This window comes from Tenrec ecaudatus, chromosome 2 (genome assembly GCF_050624435.1).
Source record: "Tenrec ecaudatus isolate mTenEca1 chromosome 2, mTenEca1.hap1, whole genome shotgun sequence".
In the NCBI taxonomy this organism is placed as follows: Eukaryota; Metazoa; Chordata; class Mammalia; order Afrosoricida; family Tenrecidae; genus Tenrec; species Tenrec ecaudatus.
Window position 1 is genome coordinate 141,453,255 of NC_134531.1, and position 19,187 is coordinate 141,472,441.

Sequence of the window (19,187 nt, forward strand, 5' to 3'; positions counted from 1 at the left end):
AGTGAGTTTGTGAGATGAGAAGACATTCAGTCATTCACTGAGACTGAGTACGTGTCAAGTATTAGTCTCAGTTGCGAGAAATACAACAGGGAACCAAAGAGACAACCCTCCCTTCCCAGCTGGGGTTTGCCTTCTTGTGGGAGAGATAGCTAGGGGAGCAACCTATATCGCATGTTAGAGGGTGCTTAGTGCACAGGAGAAGATGAAGTAGATGCCATTGGAGTAAAGTCCTGAAAAAGGAGGCGTGAGTCTTTGTATTCAAGACAGCTACTGAGAAAGCAAGCCAGTCAGAGGGAAATGAGTACCAAGGCCCCAAGGGGAGAGTGGGCCTGGAGGAGCTGAGGAACAGCAGACACCGGTGAGACTGGAGCAGAGTGGGGGGTGGTGGGTGGGTAGCAAAAGATGGCATTTTAGAAGAGTCACTGATTAAGGCTCTTCTATCCTGCAATTTCCTGGGTATATAAGCACAAGCCATCTGAGAAACAGGAAGGAAGAATCCTTGGACCATCGAGAAAGAACAGCCACCGGTGGCGTGCATCTGAGGTCCATGGCTGAAGCGGTGGAGGCAGCCAAGGCCGCGGCACCGAGACCAGAGAGCACGAGGTGCTGAGGCAGAGGGGCGGACAGGCTTCCGAGTCCATGGAAGTAGTGGACCACAGAGGAACAGCTCTTGTCAAAATAGGGAGAAGAAGGATGGAGAGTGAAGACATGTCTGAGTTTGGCCTTGGGACCATTGGCCTTGGGCTGGTGGGGAGATGGGTCTCTTAGGGAGCTAGAGGCAGAACTAGGGGTTGACCCTCTACGTCCCAAAGCCTCCCTCCCCCGGACAGGAAGTTGGAAGCTGCTTCAGGCTGGAAAGCATGCTTACAATCAGGTCTTTGAGACAGGAAGCCAGTACACCTGGGTGGGACCCCATCTAGGCCAGGTGGGCTTGATTCAGCCAATGGGGTCGACCGGGACCGTTGACCACGTTTCCCAGTGGGGGCCCTGAAAAGCCAGACGCGTTCTCTCTCAGGGGCTCTCCCAGCGGCTCCTACACCGTTCAGCTCAGCCAGGCTGTGGTCCCCAGCAGCTCTCTCCCTCTCTGGCTTGTGTTCAGTTTACTGTAATGCATGAAACGACTTCCATCCTTTATTAAAAAAAGAAACCCACTTGGATCACAAACCAGGCTTCGGAGTGAACTCTTTCTTGTGTGAAGCCACTTTCTAAGGCTAACATTACTGAGAAACCTCACAGATTCTCCTTCGTGCGGCCAGGAAGCCGGGTGTGTTGTCCATGCTGTTCATTCATCGGGGGTTGACTGAGCCATTCAGGACTCTGCTCCATAGCAATTCTCAACATATCTCTATGGAGTAATAGCCAAAAGGAATTCTAAATTATACTTAATTTAGTGAAAAATGTTTTTTACATGGCCTCCACAGCTTGGAGGAATCTGAATTTGTGGAAGAACCTGGAATACATTGCGTTTGGGCCAGTTATCATCGGCTTGGCTTTAATTTCACAATGAAAAAGGAGGAGGATGGGCTAGGGAATGCTGTCTGAGAGATGCGGTGATTCATTAATGTCTGCTCTTTGCACAATTTTTGGTAGGTAATTCAAGAAAGTACAGCTAAAGAGTTATACCCAATGGATAATGCACGTCAGTGACACTATTACGAACAGTGTAATTCAAGTATAACTTAGAAATCATGTGCAAATTACTCCGTAAGTTTAGTGTTAGTGAATATCCCTAGATTTGAAATAAAAGCTCTTTCCCAAAGGGAACTGTGGGAATATAATGAGTTTGACTAGATTCTCTTCTGAAGCACCCTACAGTTCTACTCAAAGGAACACAAGACTCAGGGTGGGACTCAGGAACACGTCACCCTCTTTGTTCCTTTCTCTCTCTTTGCATGGCCTCGTGTGATTCTGACGATCACGTTGACTGTTCTGTGGAGAATAGAATGAACTGAGAGACAAAAGAAAGCTATCTTTTTGTTGTTCTGTGTCCCCGTTCCCTGAATTTTATTCATTTTGTTGTTGTTGTTGAGGATGCACAGGGCCAAACATTCACCAACGTAAAAGTCTCCACATGTGCAGTTCAGTGACACCGACTACATTCCTCCAGTTGTGCAGTGACCCTCTGTCTGCTTTTCCAGTGGCTGCTCCGTTAGTAACATGCGCTCCCTGCGCCCTCAGGCTCCCCTCTAAGATTGCTCTGCGACTGTCAATCTGATCCCATACGTAACAGTCAAGACAGACCATTTCATACTCAAGGACTTCAGGCTTATTTCTGGGTTAAGGGTTAAAAAAATATTTCCTGGCAATTGTTTCAGAAGTTCAGGAGGGTTCTCCGTGTCTCCAGGAAGTCTAGAGTCCTTGAATTTGACAGTCTGTTCTGCGTTTCATCAGGATTCTTCATCAGGAATCTTTGAACAAAGGGCTCTGTGACAGCAGCCAGGTACCATGCCACCCTTCGGGGTTCACTGCACAGGAAGGGGTTGTTGATGGAGGCAACCTGCCTCCCATTGCTTTATCTCCTTTACTTTCTGACTCTCCTTTCACCTTGCTGCTCTAGGATGTGGGTGATGCCCCGCCCTGGGGCGGCACTAGAATGATTGGGGCAGGGAGAGGGAGACTGCAATTTAAGAAACAGTGTGGATACCAACACTTCATCTGGGTTTATGGGCTTTGGTACAAATACCTTTAATTGCCAAGGGCAGCGGGGGCGGGGGGGTTGTTTTATTTTTCCTGGGAAGGAGGTTGTAGACCAAGTAAGTTTGGGAAGCCAATGCTGTAGGTAAATCCAGACCAATTGGGGTGCCTTGGGTGGCCACCTGTAAGCTTTTGAGACCCCAGTCATGATGAACACAAGCACAAAACCCATTATTAGGCCAATGACCTGGGTTGGCCCATGGCATTGTGACCCTAAACCTCCAAACCAAGGAGCCAAATCCAAGGAGGTGTTTGACTGTGCCTAGAAGCCTCCACAGTGATATATTTGTTGTTGTTGTGATTGTGGTAACTATATCGTCACCCGGCTTTTTATACATGCACAAGGTGATTACAATTACAGTAACCGGCTGTGTACGCCTACCCTTTAGTCAGTATGAATTTTCCATTACTACGAACCCCTCTGGTCCCCTGGTAATGGTGGATCCCCTTTAGTTTCTGTGTCTTTGCCCTTTCTCGTTTTTTTATACAAGTGAGCTCATACGGTATAAGAGTACATACAAAAGTACTTCTACTGGGTGTCCAGTTCATACATGCATGGGTTTTCCCCAGACAAACATGCTCAAACCTTTTTCTGGGATTCATGGATAACCACAGACAAGTTCTGTCAGTAGTGTAACTGACGTGGACCAAACTGGACTCAGCCACTTCTCCACCTGTGTGAGCCGCTTTTCTTGATATGCATCTCTCTTTATATATGCATGTGCCTTTCTCTAGAGCACCCGGCCTAACAAGGTGCCCTTTAAGTAAAAAAGGACCCATCTAAACAGTGGTTTCCAGCTGCTGCCGGGCCCCTTACATTGAAGAGAGGGAGACCAGCTCAGGAGGGCATGGCGACTGCTTTCTGGGATTCCAGACGTGCAATCGGAAAGGACACAGGGTTTATTATGAAGAAGCTCCAAGAAAAATTTGAACCGCATTGGTGAGGAGAATGCCAGGAAGCTGCATCGAGGAACCGTTGGCCGTCATGTCATCTCATACCGTGTGTATTCTGCAAGGACGGCAAACACCCTCCTAGGAGAATTCAGCGGGGCACCCTTACCCTGTCCATCCTACAGTTCTAGTCTTGTCCCCTCAGGCTTCGTTTGATTCGCCAAACTCAAAGAACATTGTAAAATAACCCAATTTTAGTGTTTCAAGGATGCCAAAGCAACTGTTTTGACTTGGTGCGATCAGGAAACACAGAATCCTTGGGGAAGGAGACCCAGAGAGAGAGAGAGAGAGAGAGAGAAAGAGAGAGAGAGAGAGAGAGAGAGAGAGAGAGAGAGAGAGAGAGAGAGAGAGAGAAGCGCTGCCCTCAGAAGGGTATGGACCTACGTGGAGTGTGTGTTGAGAATCAGTAGCTTTACATTTTTATACTTTGTTTAACAAGGGTTACTATGATCTTGTAGCAGCATTTTCTAACTTGCCATGGCATTTGTCCTTTGGGGTCATGTCACTCAACGTCATAACTTATCTTCAAGTTCTAGTGACACTGTAACATGTAACGATGCTTCATTCTCCTCCTGCTTAATTAGGCTGAGTAGTATTTTATAGTATGTATATACTACATGCTGTCTATCTATTGATCTCTTTAGATCGTTTCCACCAGTCGGCTGTTGGGACTAGTGCTGTGAATCAAACAGCTGTTTGTGTGAGCAGAACACTGGCGGACATGTTTCCTTTTGAGCCTTTGCTTTCAAGTCACTGGAGGATACACCCAAGAGGGGAGCGGATGTTCCAGGTCATATGGCAGTTCTAGTGTCCATTGTTTAGAAACTGTCACACTGTTTTCCACAATGGCTGCAGCGGTCCACGTCCTCACCAGCAATGGAGAAGGGCCCAGTTTCTCCACACCTTCTCCAGCATGTGCTAGTTCCTCATTGTTTCCTTCTTTTTTCCCAGCCATCCTCAACACCCCAAACCAAACGCACTGCCCTCGAAGTCTGGCTTCTGTGTGTGCTAGGTGAAATCCAGCGGGTTCTGACTCACAGCGACCCTGCTGTGTACAACAGCACAAAACCTTGCCTAGTCCCATGCCATCCTGACATTGATGTTATATTTGCGCCATGGCTGTAGCCGCTGTGTGTCAATACATCTTATCGAGGGTCCTCCTCTTTTCCACTGCCCCTCTACTTTATCAAACATGGTATCCCCCTCCCCCCGCCCCCACAAGGATTGGTGTCTCCTGATAGCAGGTCGAAATTATGAGGAGTATTGTAGCTGCACTTCTTCCAAAATAGCTTTCCTTATTCTCCGGGCAGGCCATCGTCCTTTCAGTATACGTGACCAGCATCATTTCAAAGGCATGGGTTCTCTCTCAGTCTTCCCTATTCAGTGGCCAACTTTCACATGCAGATGAGGTGATTCAAAATGCCGTGACTTGGCTCAGGTGTACTTTAGTCCCCCAGGGACATTCTAGCTCTTCAATACTCGTAGCTTACAAGGCTGCAAACTTTTATAGGAGCCAGATAGCCTCAACTTTCTCTTGAAGGGAGTTGGTGGGTTTGAACTACTAGCCATAACGTTAGTGGTCCAATGCTTACCAAGCAGTACCACTAAAGCTCCCTTAGCCATGCTAGTGGGCATGAAATCACTTCTCATGGTGATTTTGATTTACATCTCCCTGATGGCTAATGACAAGGGGCATCTTTCCATATCCATTTGAATATCCTCTTTGGTGAAATGATTATTCCAACTGCCCGCTCATAATAGACTGGGGTTGGGCATTTGTCTTTCTGTTGTTAAGTTGTTGAAGTTTCACATGTATTTTTGGTAATTAGATTATGGCTGGATACATGATATCTGAAGAGAATCTCTCAGTGGTCGTTTCTCTCTTCACTTTTCCCCCATTTTGGTAAACTTGATAAGCAAAAGTTTTGAATTTTGATGAGTTCCACGTATTTATTCATATAATCAGTCATTTGCTGTTGATGAAATGCATTGCATTCAATTCATGACTTCCTTTCCAAAGTTTTTAAAGTTCCATAAGGTAAGTCTGTGTGATCAATGCAGGCAGGGGGACATGAAGAGCAGGTTTTCTCTGTAGAGGAAACATGCCTTCTGTGGTTAACAGAGCAAACATATCCAACAAACATGGGGGGCCTAGGTATGCTCTTCTACTACAATTCAACTAAGACTGAATAGGAAGTTGGGAATCATCATTTGGGGGAATAATGCCAACAGTCATACATGAAATCTACGTCCTCCTTTAAGGGAAAACCAATCTCTAAATTAAAAATTTTTCAAAAGTCTGGACTTTTCCTCAAAGCTGTCTTGGGGCCCACACCATGACAAGGGCTGGGTTTGTAATCAAGAAAGTGGTTCCCAATGGGTGCATAAACATATGTGGTGAAGAAAGCTGATGGTGCCCGGCTATCAAAAGATATAGCATCTGGGGTCTTAAAGGCTTGAAGGTAAACAAGCGACCATCTAGCTCAGAAGCAACAAAGCCCATATGGAAGAGGCACACCAGCCTATGTGATCACAAGGTGTCGAAGGGATCGGTCATCAGGCATCAAAGAATAAAAAAATCAAATCATTGTGAATGAGGGAGAGTGCAGATTGGGGACCCAAGAGCCATCTGCAGGCAACTGGACACCCCCTTACAGAAGGGTCATGGGGAGGAGACGAGCCAGTCAGGGTGCAGGGTAGCAAAACTGAAACATACAGCTTTCCTCTAGTTCCTAAATGCTTCCTCCCCCTCCACACTATCATGATCCCAATACTACCTTACAAATCTGGCTATACCAGAGGATGGTACACTGGTACAGATAGGAACAGGGAATCCAGGACAGATGATCCCTTCAGGACCAGTGCGAGAGTGGCGATAGTGGGAGGGTTGGGTGGAAAGTGGTAACTGATTACAAGGATCTACATATAACCTCCTCCCTGGGGGATGGACAGCAAAAAAGTGGATAAAGGGAGACGTTGGACAGTGTAAGATATGACAAAATAATAATTTATAAGTTATCAAGAGGGAGGAGAAAAATGAGGAGCTGATACCAAGGGCTCAAGTAGAAAGCAAATGTTTTGAGAATGATGATGGCAGCAAATGTACAAATGTGCTTGACACAATGGATGGGTGTATGGATTGTGAGAAGAGTTGTACGAGCCCCCAATAAAATGATTTAAAGAAAAAGAGAGAGAGAAACTGATTTCTCTTAGATTTTGTTTGTGCATGCTTTATATACCTGCCCCATTCTTGAAAGGCTTGAATACAAATCTCCATCTTTCTTTATAATGCCAAGCTTTGTCGTTTAACACAGGAAGTCCATACAGGGAAGTATACAGATCAGACATACTGCAGCCTGTCTTAGTTTCCACATTTTAAATGATTTTATGTAACAGCATCACCTACGAGGCTCAGCAGTGAGTAGGTAAGTGCTCAGAGAAAAACAGGACCCGATGTGAGTATCAGCGTCAGCGTCGTGAGCAGCTGGCTGTGTTGCAGAGAGGAGTACGTGGTTCACAGCTTGCTCTTTTTATAGCGTTCTCTGTCCTGGATTGGTTGCCATAGTCATCAATGGGCGAAACTTGTTGACGTCTGGGTGTATGTTCCCCCCCCCGCCAAGTCTCTGTAATATCTTGGCAACGAAGAGCTGCCCTATTTCCACTTTATTGGGTCCTTGATTGGTGTGTTTGCTGGCAAGCTATTGCTATACTATATCATTCTAAACTTTGCTTCTATTAAATATGACCATATTTTTTAATTTCTCAGAGTTGTGTCACTTGATGTTTTCAATATAATTAAATGACAATACAGTATATTCTTCCTGATGAATGGTGATTTTTTTTTTCTTTTCAACAAAACACTTTGGAGTATTTTCTTTCTAAAATTTAGCTAGTCAAATTAATCTAGTATGTATTTGATTTTAAGATTTCCATGGTCAAAGGCAGTGAATAAGCATGGGAGAACTCGTCCTACACAAGGACATTGAGCTTTAGAACCTTGAAACAATTTAGTGTTCCTTGATAACAGAGAGAAACTATTTGATGTTCAGTTTTTCTTTTGTTCTAACAATGAGGAAACCTCCCGTGTTGTCTGCGATGTCTCTTTTGAATGCCTTGGAAAGGCATTGGTCACCAGGAAAGCTATAAAATGTGGCTTACACACTCACTTTCATGAAATGATTTTGAATGACTAACCTTGTTTCTCTCAATAATCCCAGAGCCGTGCTGACAAGGGAATACTATAAAGGCTTGTTCTTCATTGGGAGATCTGGTGGCACAGAATTTGAAGCACTCAGCTGGTAGTCAAAAGGTCGGGAGTTTGAACCCACCAGCTGGACAGACAGCTTCCACAAAGACCAGAAAAAAGCTTCCACAAAGCTTGGCCATCTTGCAGACCTACTGTGCTCTACAGAGCACTTTCTGAGTCAGCCTTCACTCATGGCAGTGGATTTGGTCTGGTTTGTGTTGTCTACCTTAATACAGTGATTGTAGGAAATGGTCTCTTCACTAATAAAGTATCCCTATGAAATTTTCCATTAACTATGGCGATAAATTCATTCAGTGATGTCTAAGTTGTTTTTTCTGTTTTCAACAAATGTATATGCAGACTAATTTACCTTGAGCTACATCTTTTAAAATCAAATCATTTGCAAAATTGGAAAACAAGACTCATTGTTCCATTTTATCTTGGAGGCTGTATTGTGAAGATTCAAATGGCCAGGAAAATATAAGGGAAAAGCAACAGATTAACTCTACTCTTCTTTGTTATGTTAAAACGTGTTGACTTCAGGTCCAGGAAGCTGTGCATGGGCAGGTTGCCAGAAAGCATACAAGAAGCCTGTTAATGAAATGTTGAGTCCCACACAATCCCCTTGACTTTATTCACGTTTGGAAACAGGATAATGGCTTTGAATCAATGTGGTGAGTGATGACTAAACCTGACCTATTTAGAAAAGCTTGTTTCATGATTCCCTGCTTGTGGAGGCCTCACGCTGTGCTGGAATAAGGTGCAAACTTCAGCAAGGTCTTCCATGGCTAGAGAGGTGTTAGCCGGCACCTGGACTTTAAAATGAGAGGTCTTGATCTTTGAGTGAACTTCAGTGCGTCCTTTACTCGTTTCCCTTGGGAATAGCTTAATCTACAAGGAAAATGAAGTGAAGCTGACTCTCAAAAGTCTCATGGAAGAACTCTTGCACACAAAAGTTATTTTGACCTATTTAGGAAAGAGATTACATATATTTTTAAGTCATAAAATTCAAATTCTTAAAAGGAAAGACAGCTGTTAAGTTAATTTCAGGGTTCCCATGGGGCAAATCATAACAAACACAAATCTTCACATGCTTGACAACATTCAATGGAAAACAAGTAGGAACTGTATCTGGATTTGTTTCCTAGGAAATGACAATTATACATTGTCAAATACTCATTGCCTTTCCCCATCACCTCAGTAAATAGGAACCCGTTAGCAGTGTGATAGTTTGGGTTTTTCATGCCAACACTGCACATGTAAGAAGATGTGGGTGGAGTTTAGCCTGCAATCAGGTTGCAGCTTGAAGACCTACTTTGGAGGTGTGACATCACGTTTGGAAACAGGATAACGGCTTTGAATCAATGTGGCTCTCTGGCCAGCCCTCCTCTCTTGGCCTTCCCCTTCCTGCCAGTGGACCCTGATGGAGGCCACAACCCTGGAGGTTCATCCGCCACCACTGGATCCACAAGACTTTGTATCCACAAGCCTGTTCTCTTCCTGCCTTCTGCATCATTGCATATGCCTGTGTGAGTCTGCAGAGGGACTTATGGACTAGTATCAGACTTATGGACTTGAGTTGGACTGGGCTGGGAGGTTTTCCTGATAGGTAAAGCTTCTTTATATAAAGCTCTTTCTTACACATATATGAGCGGCACTGGATTTGTTTCTCTAATTAACCTGGCCTAACACAATGGGGGAGCAAATATTAGTGATAATGTACAAATATATTTTCCTTGTTGGTAGGATATATAGATACTTTCATTGTAAAGTTGTGAAATGATATTGAACCCAATAAGTTGTCAGTGTTTTTTGGAAAGAAAGATTTGGCTTTCCACTTTCGGAAGGTAAATGCTAAAGCCTTTGAATGTCCAGTCTTTGTTAGACTCGGGGTCTGGTGTCACACCAGAGAATCTAACCATGTGATTTATAATGAGGACTTTGAGCCACTCCGTGTAGTTCAGTGGCTGAAGGGGCTGGAAACTAAAGAGTCCCCGCAGAGCAAGCCCTATCGATGGAGCCCTAACAAAGACCAGGGTCCGGGTGAACTTCTTTGATTGGAAGTATTTTCTATGTATTGTTATATATTGTTATCAATATATTGTCATCTGTTGTTGTCTATGACCACTGGGAAAGGACATCTTTAGACACCAATGATAATGATAACTTGACCAGGAACAGAAATGAGAGCGATAGCACCGGTGCAGACTTTAGAATTAATAGAAGGATAATAAGTGAGCATTCTCAGCAATGTTAGGTCAATGTGACGGTTTTGATGATTTGTCATTTTTTTGAGGGTTTCAGTGTACCAAAGAGCATTCAGAATTGGCTCAATGGCAGGGAGTTTGGTTTTTTGGTTATTAATAAAGTATTCCTACATCAATAAAAGTAATTGAATTTTTAGCTAAAATATTTCTACAAAATAAATAACAGTTTCAGATGATGTCATTGCTGAAGTCTACCAAACATTTAAGGAATACAAGGTATAATGTAGAAATAAATTATTCCATAATATAAAAAAGGAGAGAACACTCCTTCTATGACACAAGCATTATCTCATACCAAAATCTAAAGACATTACAAGAAAATTACCAGTCAATAGCCATCATGAGCATATGAGGAAAATTCTAAGGAAAAATGTTGCAAGTTGATAGAGACTGTGTGGTTGGATCAGGGCTGTGCTCTGAGTAAGGGTGATACACCCCCAAATTTCACGGCTAATTGTCTGCTCACAGCAGATCCCATTATAGAAGTGATTCCACTGTGTTAGATCACATCATAGGGGATTGCTGTGTCTTAACTGCCAAACCACTGAGAATCCTGGCCCATCCAGGTTGACACAAAACCTTAATTATCTCCACTGGTTTCCACAGAAAACATTGCCGCCTGCCAGTGTTACCCTTTGGTGAGCATTCACGAGACAAAAATCTCCATTTCAGAGGCTTTGTCCACGTACCTCTTCCTCTTACACCCTTGTCACCAGTTTCCCAATTAAGTTCTTGCAAGTTCCTAACCATGCAGCTACACCATTGGCCATAGCCCATGAATCCATATGTAATCTTATATTTGGTCATTTCTCCTTCCTAGCAATGTGAACGATCAGGTGCAGGGCACAAAGTTCCACCCATTGGGAGGATTGCCCTTTACCCTTTTCCTTCAGCCAACGCAAGTCAAGGGACCTTCAGCGTATTAACTGTTCCAAGAGAGTAAGTTGAACTGAGCCCTCTGTGCTGCCGTGTGAACTGTTATATTCCTCCTTACTGTATGTATGTATGTATGTATGTATATGTACACATACAGGAAGAGATCTGTATTTGTACCCATTTCAAAGAAAGGTGACCCAACCAAATGCACAACTTACAGACCAATTTTAATGTCACATGCATGGACAAGTTGCTGAGGTCACCCAACCACAGCGGCAGCAGTCCATTGGTAGGGAGCTGCCTGAGGCTCAGGCTGAGCTCAGTAGAGGACATAGAACAAGGGATATCATTGCTGATGCCTGAAGGATCTTGGCTCAAAGTAGAGAATATCAGAAAGATGTTTACTTCTGTTTCACTGACTATGCAAAGGCATCGACTGTGTGCACCCTACAAACTATGGAGACCCTTGAGAAGAACGGGGCATTTCAGAACACTTCATTGTGCTCCCGTGGAAGCTGTACATTAATCAAGAGGAAGTTGTGCAAACAGAATAAGCGGATTCTACATGCTTTTAAAACAAGAAACGTGTGTCAGGGCTGCATCTTCTCAGCATATTTATTCAGTCTGTATGCTGAGCAAATGATCAGAGAAGCTGGATGATATGAAGAAGAATGTGGCATCAGGATTGAAGGTAGGCTCATTAACAGCCTGTGATGGGCAGTGGCACAACCTTGCTTGATGAAAGGGAGGAGGATTGAAACACTTGCTGATGAAGATCAAGGGTTTCAACCTTCAGTATGGATTACAATCCAATGTCAAGAATTAAAAACGCTTCACAAATGAACCGGTAGGCAGCATCATGATAAATGGAAAAAAGAAAACAAACAAACATTGAACTTGTCAAGGATTTCATCTTTTTGCGTGAATCTACAATCAGTGCTCACAGAAGCAGCAGCCAAGGCCTCACAGGATACATTGCATTGGGTAAATCTGCTGCACAAGGTCTCTTTAGAGTGTTGGAAACCAAGAATGTTACTTTGAGAACTAAGGTGCAATGTCAGGCCGGGTTTACTAGAGAAACAAATTGAGAGACACTCATATATATGTAATACTGAGCCTTATATAAAAAATAGTTACATCTCAAGAAAACATCCCAGCCCAGTACAACTCAAGTCCGTAAACGGAATACTCAGATACTAGTCCATAAGTCCCTCTTCAGACTCATGAAGCCACATGCAATGATGCAGAATGCAGGGAGATCACAGGCCGGTGGGTGCAAGATCTTATGGATCCAATGGCAGTGGCGCTGGCAGCTCTCTGAGTGACTCACCAGCAGGCAAGTGAAGGCAGAGAAGGTAGATTCCCAGGATCCTTCTTAGGAAAAGGTCAGGCCCACAAGGATTCACCATTAAGCTGTGACCTGATTGACAGGCTAGACTCCCCCCCTTACACGTTTATGTATCTTCAAGTTGACATGAGATTCTGTTACTGCCACAGTGCACCTGACCCAAGCCATAGTATCTTCATGTGAAAGTTGGACATTGAATAAGGAAGACTGAAAAAGAATCAATGCATTTGAATTGTGATGATGGCGAAAATGTTGAAAGTACCATGGACTGCCAAAAACAAACAAACAAACAAACAATTCTTTCTTGGAAGAAATACAGCCAAAATTCTCTGTAGAGGCTCAATCATATGAACAATTGTGAGGATGGCATAAGATCATGTGGGTGAAGGGAGACTTTGGTCAGCGTAGGACATGGAAAAATAATAATTTATAAATTATCAAGGACTCAGAAGGAAGGGAAAGGAGGGGAGGGAGAGGAAAAATGAGGAGCTGATATCAAGGGCTCAAGTAGAAAGAGAATGTTTTGAAAATGATAATGGTAACAAATGTGCAAATGTGCTTGACATAATCAATGCTTGTATGGATTGTGATAAGAGCTGTATGAGCCCCCATGTGTTAGACAGGGTGCTCTAGAGAGACAAAACCAGATTGCTAATAATTATATATAGATATATAATACAAGAAATGAACTATTACATTATATATAGATAAATATATAATACAAGAAATGAACAGTTAAGTTATAAAGCAGTACAAATGGCTCAGTGCAACTCATTCCCGAGAGAGAGTTGTGAGACACTGGCAGTCCTTCAAGTCTTGAGGGCTGCCAGGTAGTCCTCTGTAGAGAGAGACCTAGGCTATCCCAGCACAGGCAACAAACAGCAAGGCAGGTCACCAACTTTCAGCCAGGTCATCAACAGTCAGTCACCAGCTCAAGAGATGTAAATTCCAATCATGTGGTCTTAAAGGAACCTCAACTTGCAGTGACACAGTCCACAGGCTAGGCGTCCCACAGGTAGTGTAGCCTGTAAATTGAGGCATAGAATAAGCAAGGCAGCCACACACTGGTCCGATCATTAAAGAGCGAGAGACAAGAAAGGCGAGGTTCACCGAGCCATTTATCTCTCTGCCCTTCAATTAATCCCACTTGTGTTTATTGGCCAGGCTGGCACAATATACTATCTCACCCCCAATAAAATAATTTTTAAAAAAAGATCCGATGGTGTTTTGTTTTGTTGTTCATCAGGTCATTAGGTGCCTACTTGATGGCACCTAATAACCACAATAATAGCTGTCCTCAGGGAGGTCTCTGAAAGGGACTGCAATTCTGTCGTTGTCCACTTTTCAAGTGGTGTGTGCATATCACAGAGAACCATATGTAAAAAGGCGTGCGTTTTCTCTTTTTCAGTCGACTGATCATAAGGACTCACCATCAGGCCATAGGTATAGGATGGAAGGCAAAAGGAGATCATGGGAATTTGTGCCATTTCCTAATACAACTTACACGTACCCTCGGGTCCTGCCTTAGCCCAATACTCATATTAAGTGATGTAAGGTTGCTTTGTATTTGATTTTGTGACTGTAGGTCACACATGTTCATGATGGACAGCTAAGTCTAAATGGTGACTTGGTGGCCCATGGTTAAGTATTCTGTCTCTCCTGAGGTTTAGTAACAAACCAGGAGCTGTTTATATCAAGGGGAATAGCTAATTGCAGAGGATGGTAGAGCTTTACTCCCAAAGCATAAAGATTCAATAGATGCCTGCCAAACATTCCTAACTGTATCTCTGGCTGCCATTGACACTGTATGCACCATTGAATCAGCTGGATCGAATGGTCTAAGTGATGCAGCATCTTATGTGGCAGCTTGCACCTACTGCAAAGCCTCCCCTTGCTTTGGGCCCCACTCAAAACCAGGAGCTTTCAAGTCGCTGATAGCCGAGGTAGACCACCTAAATGAGGGACAGTCCCCTTGTTTCACAGAAGCCCTCCACCCCACCAGGAAGTATGCCTCTTTTGGGCTGTGAGAAGAGCCAGATGCAATGACTTATCCTGCACTTTGGTAGAAGTGTCTCAACATGCTCTACCCACCGAGGTGGGAGGCACCTGGATTTTTTGTTGAGCTAATTTTCCACCTTCTGGGGTACACATGTCTTACCAATAAGTCTAGAGTCATTGACACTTCTTCCTACTTAGAACCCATTAGTATAATGTCACCAATGCGAAGGGAAAGGCGATCAAGCCCTCTGCAGACTCAGTTATGACATACAACTGCAGAGGTGATACACTTTGAAGTAGGTCAGTGCAGGTGTAGTTAACCTTGCCAGCTGATGGCAAACCACTCTGGTAATTCTTTGAGACTGGGTTGAGAAAAAAAAAAGGATTGGCCAGATCAGTAGTTGTATACCAGATACCAGGAGAAGTATTAATTTGTTCAATCAATGAAAGGACATCTGAAACAGCAGCTTCCATTGGAGTGACCCCCCAGTTAAGTTTCTGGCAGTCCACTGTCATTCTCCAAGATCACTCTGGTTTTTGCATGGATCAAATACTCAAGTCAGCTGTGGAAGCAATGGGGACCCCTACTGCTGCATCCTTCCAGTCCTTGATGGTGGCATTAATTGCTGCAACGCCTTCAGGAATCAAATTGCTTGGATAAACTGTTTTAGTAGGTACGACTTTTTTCTCCCCCACCCAATGCTCATTCTTATATAATAGATTTATCTCAGGGAAATTGCTCATGTGATTGTGGGTGGCGAATCCCAAGTACGTGGATCAGGTGTCTTGCAGAAGAATTCGCTCAACTCACACACCTGCAGGAGCTGAATACAAGGTTAGTAATCAGATGACAGACTACTGGATCACAGCCCTAGAGACCGGTGAGTCCCAAGAACCAGGGTTCATTACATGACCAGCTAGATGCAGACCCGGAGCAAATAAATGAGCTTTGTTGAAACAGCCATATATATTGGATGCAGTCCACACCCTGGAGGAAATTCCCTCTCCTACAGATTGGCTGATCACATCATGCGGACGATTGCATCATTGCGTAACTGTGAACTGTATTATTACATACCTATCAAGTCACTGGGAATCACTGCCAAATGGACACATATCCTTAACCATCAAAGGTTCTCCTTTGACAACTTCTTGCTTTTTTAAAAAAATACTTTTATTGGGGACTCTTACAGCTCTTATCACAAGCCATATATTTATCCAGTATGTCAAGCACATTTGCACATATGCTGCCATCATCATTTTCAAAGCATTCTCTTCACATTTGAGGCCCTGAAATCAATTCCCCATTTCTTCCCCCTCCCTCCCCCACCTCCCCTCACGAACCCTTGATAAGTTATAGATTATTATTTCCATATCTTATATTGTCCTCTGTCACCCCTCACCAACTTTTCCATGAATCGGCCCTCTGGGAGGGGGTTCTAGATTGATCCTTGTGATCACTTCCCCTTTTTCCCCCACACCGTCCCCTAATCCTCCTGGTATCTCTGCTCTCCTTGTTGGCCCAGAGGGCTTTGTCTATCCTGGATTCCCTGTGTAGCAGTGTGCATGCCCTGGTCTAATCCTATTTCTAAGGTAGAATTGAGGTCATGATAGTGGGGGGAAGGAAGCATCAAAAATCTAGAGGAAAGCTGTGTGCTATACTGCACCCTGACTGGCTCACCTCTTCCCTGTAACCCCTCTGTGAGGGGATATCCAATTGCTTTGACAACTTCTACACATATTGTTCAGTGATATTAGTTACCGTTACCAAACTGTGTGAACATTCTCTTTACATGTGCTCAGTTTGTCCCCTGTCCTGCTCAGTTTCCCTGAGATAAATCTATTATATAAGAATGAGCATTGGGTGTGTGGGGGGTGGGGATCAGACTCTGAGGATTGTTTGTTACTGACATTGAACTGACACCTATTCCAGGAAACCCAAAACATCACCGTGGCCCATCAGTCACAGGGGCTCAGGTTATTAATGTGATCTTAGCTCATGTTCATGCTCCTTTATCTCCCTATCCCTGCTTTGGAGTACTTATCGATTCATTGACTACTGGTTTTCCAGTAAGGCACCAATCTTATGGGCCGTAGCTTTTATTTTGCCCACTACTCAGCCCTTTCAAGAAAAGATGATCCCAGAAGGTAAAGCTTTGTTCTAAATTTAAAGCGGGTCTCAGGGCACTAGTCTGGGGAGTTCCTTGTTCTCTCCTCGGGCATGGGCTCCGGAGAGGCCGCTCCTGGAAGAGGACAGTTGGACTCGGGAAAGCAAAGGGGCAGAAGACAAGAAGACCCTGGATGAGGCGGGCTGACGCAGTGGCGGTCACAACGGGCTCAAACAATCAGCAATTCTGAAGATGGAACAGGCCAGACCATTGTTCTTTGCTTGCTTGTTTTTCTGTTGTATACAGGGTTGCTGTCAGTCAAAACTGACAGGATGGTACCTAACAATAGGTGTTATTAGATCAGTTAAGAATTTAAAAAATATAATTATTTTCATTCATTCCTTCTCAATGCTCTTTCTTTACTTAGATCAAAGTTTCTGACTTTTATCATTTTTCTTCTCTGTAAAGGATTTCCTTTAACATTTCTTGAAAGGTAGTTCTACAGGAGAAAACCCCCTTCATCTCAGAATGTCTATTTCTCCTTAACTTTTGAAGGATAAATTTGCTGGGTAGGCTGCTATTGTTTGGGAGTTTTCCTTCTTTGACCATTTTAAGCATTTCATTGTCTTCCTGTTTGTGCTCTCAGTGAAACCGGAATAGAAGGGAATGACCTGTACTTCAGGAGCACTGGTGGCATTGTGAGTTATGTGTTGGGCAGTTCACTGCTAGCTCAGAAGTTCAGCACACAGCCACTCCAGGCAGAATGAAGAGGCTTTCTACTCCGATCAAGATTTACAGCCTCAGCAACCCACAATTTCCAAGTTTCACCTTGTCCTCTAGGGTCATTATGAGTCTCAATCTACTCAATGGCAGTGATTTTGATTTGAAGTGTCATATTTAATGGTGAAACATTGAACGTTTTTTACCTCTTGAGATTAAGAGCAAGATGAGGGTGTCTACTCTACTATTCAAAGTTGTACAGGAGGTTCAGATCAGTGCAATCCAGCCATGAAAAGAAACAAAGGGCATTTGTTTGGGGAAGAATCGAGCTGTCTCTATTCGTAGGCCCTCTACAAATTCCAGTGGCAGTTATTAGAACTTACAAGATTTAATATGGACATACAAAAACCGATTGTAGTTCCATTTTTAAGTTTTTAAGAAACACCCAGACTACACACTGTTTTTCATAATGGTTGCACCAGACTGCATTCCCACCAGCAATCGCTGATGGTTCCAATTTCCTCACATCCTCACCACGGTTTGTTATTTCCTGTGCTTTGATTCCGTCACCCGAAAAGGAGCGATAAAGGAGTCCTTTATCGTGAGCGTTGGGCTGCTAACCTCAAGGTCAGCAGTTTGAAACCACCAGATGGTCTGGGGAAGAAAGACAGAGCTTTCCTGTGAGGACTGAAAGTCTCAGAAACTCACAGGCTCAGTAACACTCTGCCCCAGAGGGTCACGATGAGTTGGCACCAACTTGATGGCCATGAGTGAGAGCACAGGAATGGGAGAGAGATGGTGTCTTACTGAGGTTGTGAATTGCATCTCCTTGATGTTAAATAACTTTTCCTGTGTTTTGTGGTATCTTTCATTGGTGAAATGTCTACTTAGGTCATTTGTCCAATTTTGATTGGATTGTGTGTCTTTTCATTGGTAAGTTGTCACAGTAATACATATGACCATGCAGATCGCAGTCAAAAGTGTAACCACCATATCACCAGGGATTCTCGGCCAGGAGTGTCTAGTTGAACTAAAATCACTTCACCACCACAGGCCCTGAATCCATTTTGAATCTGTATGGTGTGAGGCATGCGCTTTGTTTTGTTTTTCTGTACGTGGAAACCCAATTTTCCCAACATCATTTGTGGAAGAGCCTCTTCTTTCCACACTGAGGGTGCTCAGCAATTCCACAGTTGGAAAGTACCCAAGGAACTTGAACGCGATAACCCAGACCAGACATGTGCACACCAATATTCACCACTACCCGTGTTCGCAATAGCCAAAAGACGTGAACAGCCTCTATGTCCATGGAAGATGAATTGTTAAACAAACTGCAGTGTATGCATACGATGGGGCACCAGCCAGCCAGATGGAGAACCAAGGTACTGACATGCTCATGATATGGCCGTGTCTGGAAAGCACTGTGGTTGTTGGGTGTCATCAAGCTGATCCTCACTCTGTTTTAAACAAAGTGTGTGTGCTCTGAATTATTTCCCTTGGGTCACAGCATTTAAAACCAAACCATCTGCAAAACTGGACAGCCTTGTGGAAGCAGATTGACCCCTCTTTCTCCCTGGGAAAACAGCCAACCTCCCGCTGATCAGTTCAGCTCTAACCACTGAGCCACCCTTACTCTTTAGTTATTAAGAAAATACACATTTCCCCCACTTCTCCTCCCCTTCCGGTACCGGTACTCTCATTTTCAGTCCTGAGGACTTTGTCTGTCCTGGATTCCCCGTGTTTCCAGCTCTTAACCGTACCTGTGCACACGCTGATCACAATGATCTACAGATAACCCCTTCCCAGGGGGACAGACAACAGAAAAGTAGGGAAAGGGAGACAGTGGCCAGTGTAAGATAAGAAAAAAATATATAAATTATCAAGGGTTCATGAGGAAGGGAGGGTGGGGAGGGGGAAAATGAGCTCATACCAAGGGCTCGAGGAGAAAGAAAGTGTTTTGAAAATGATGATAGGAACAT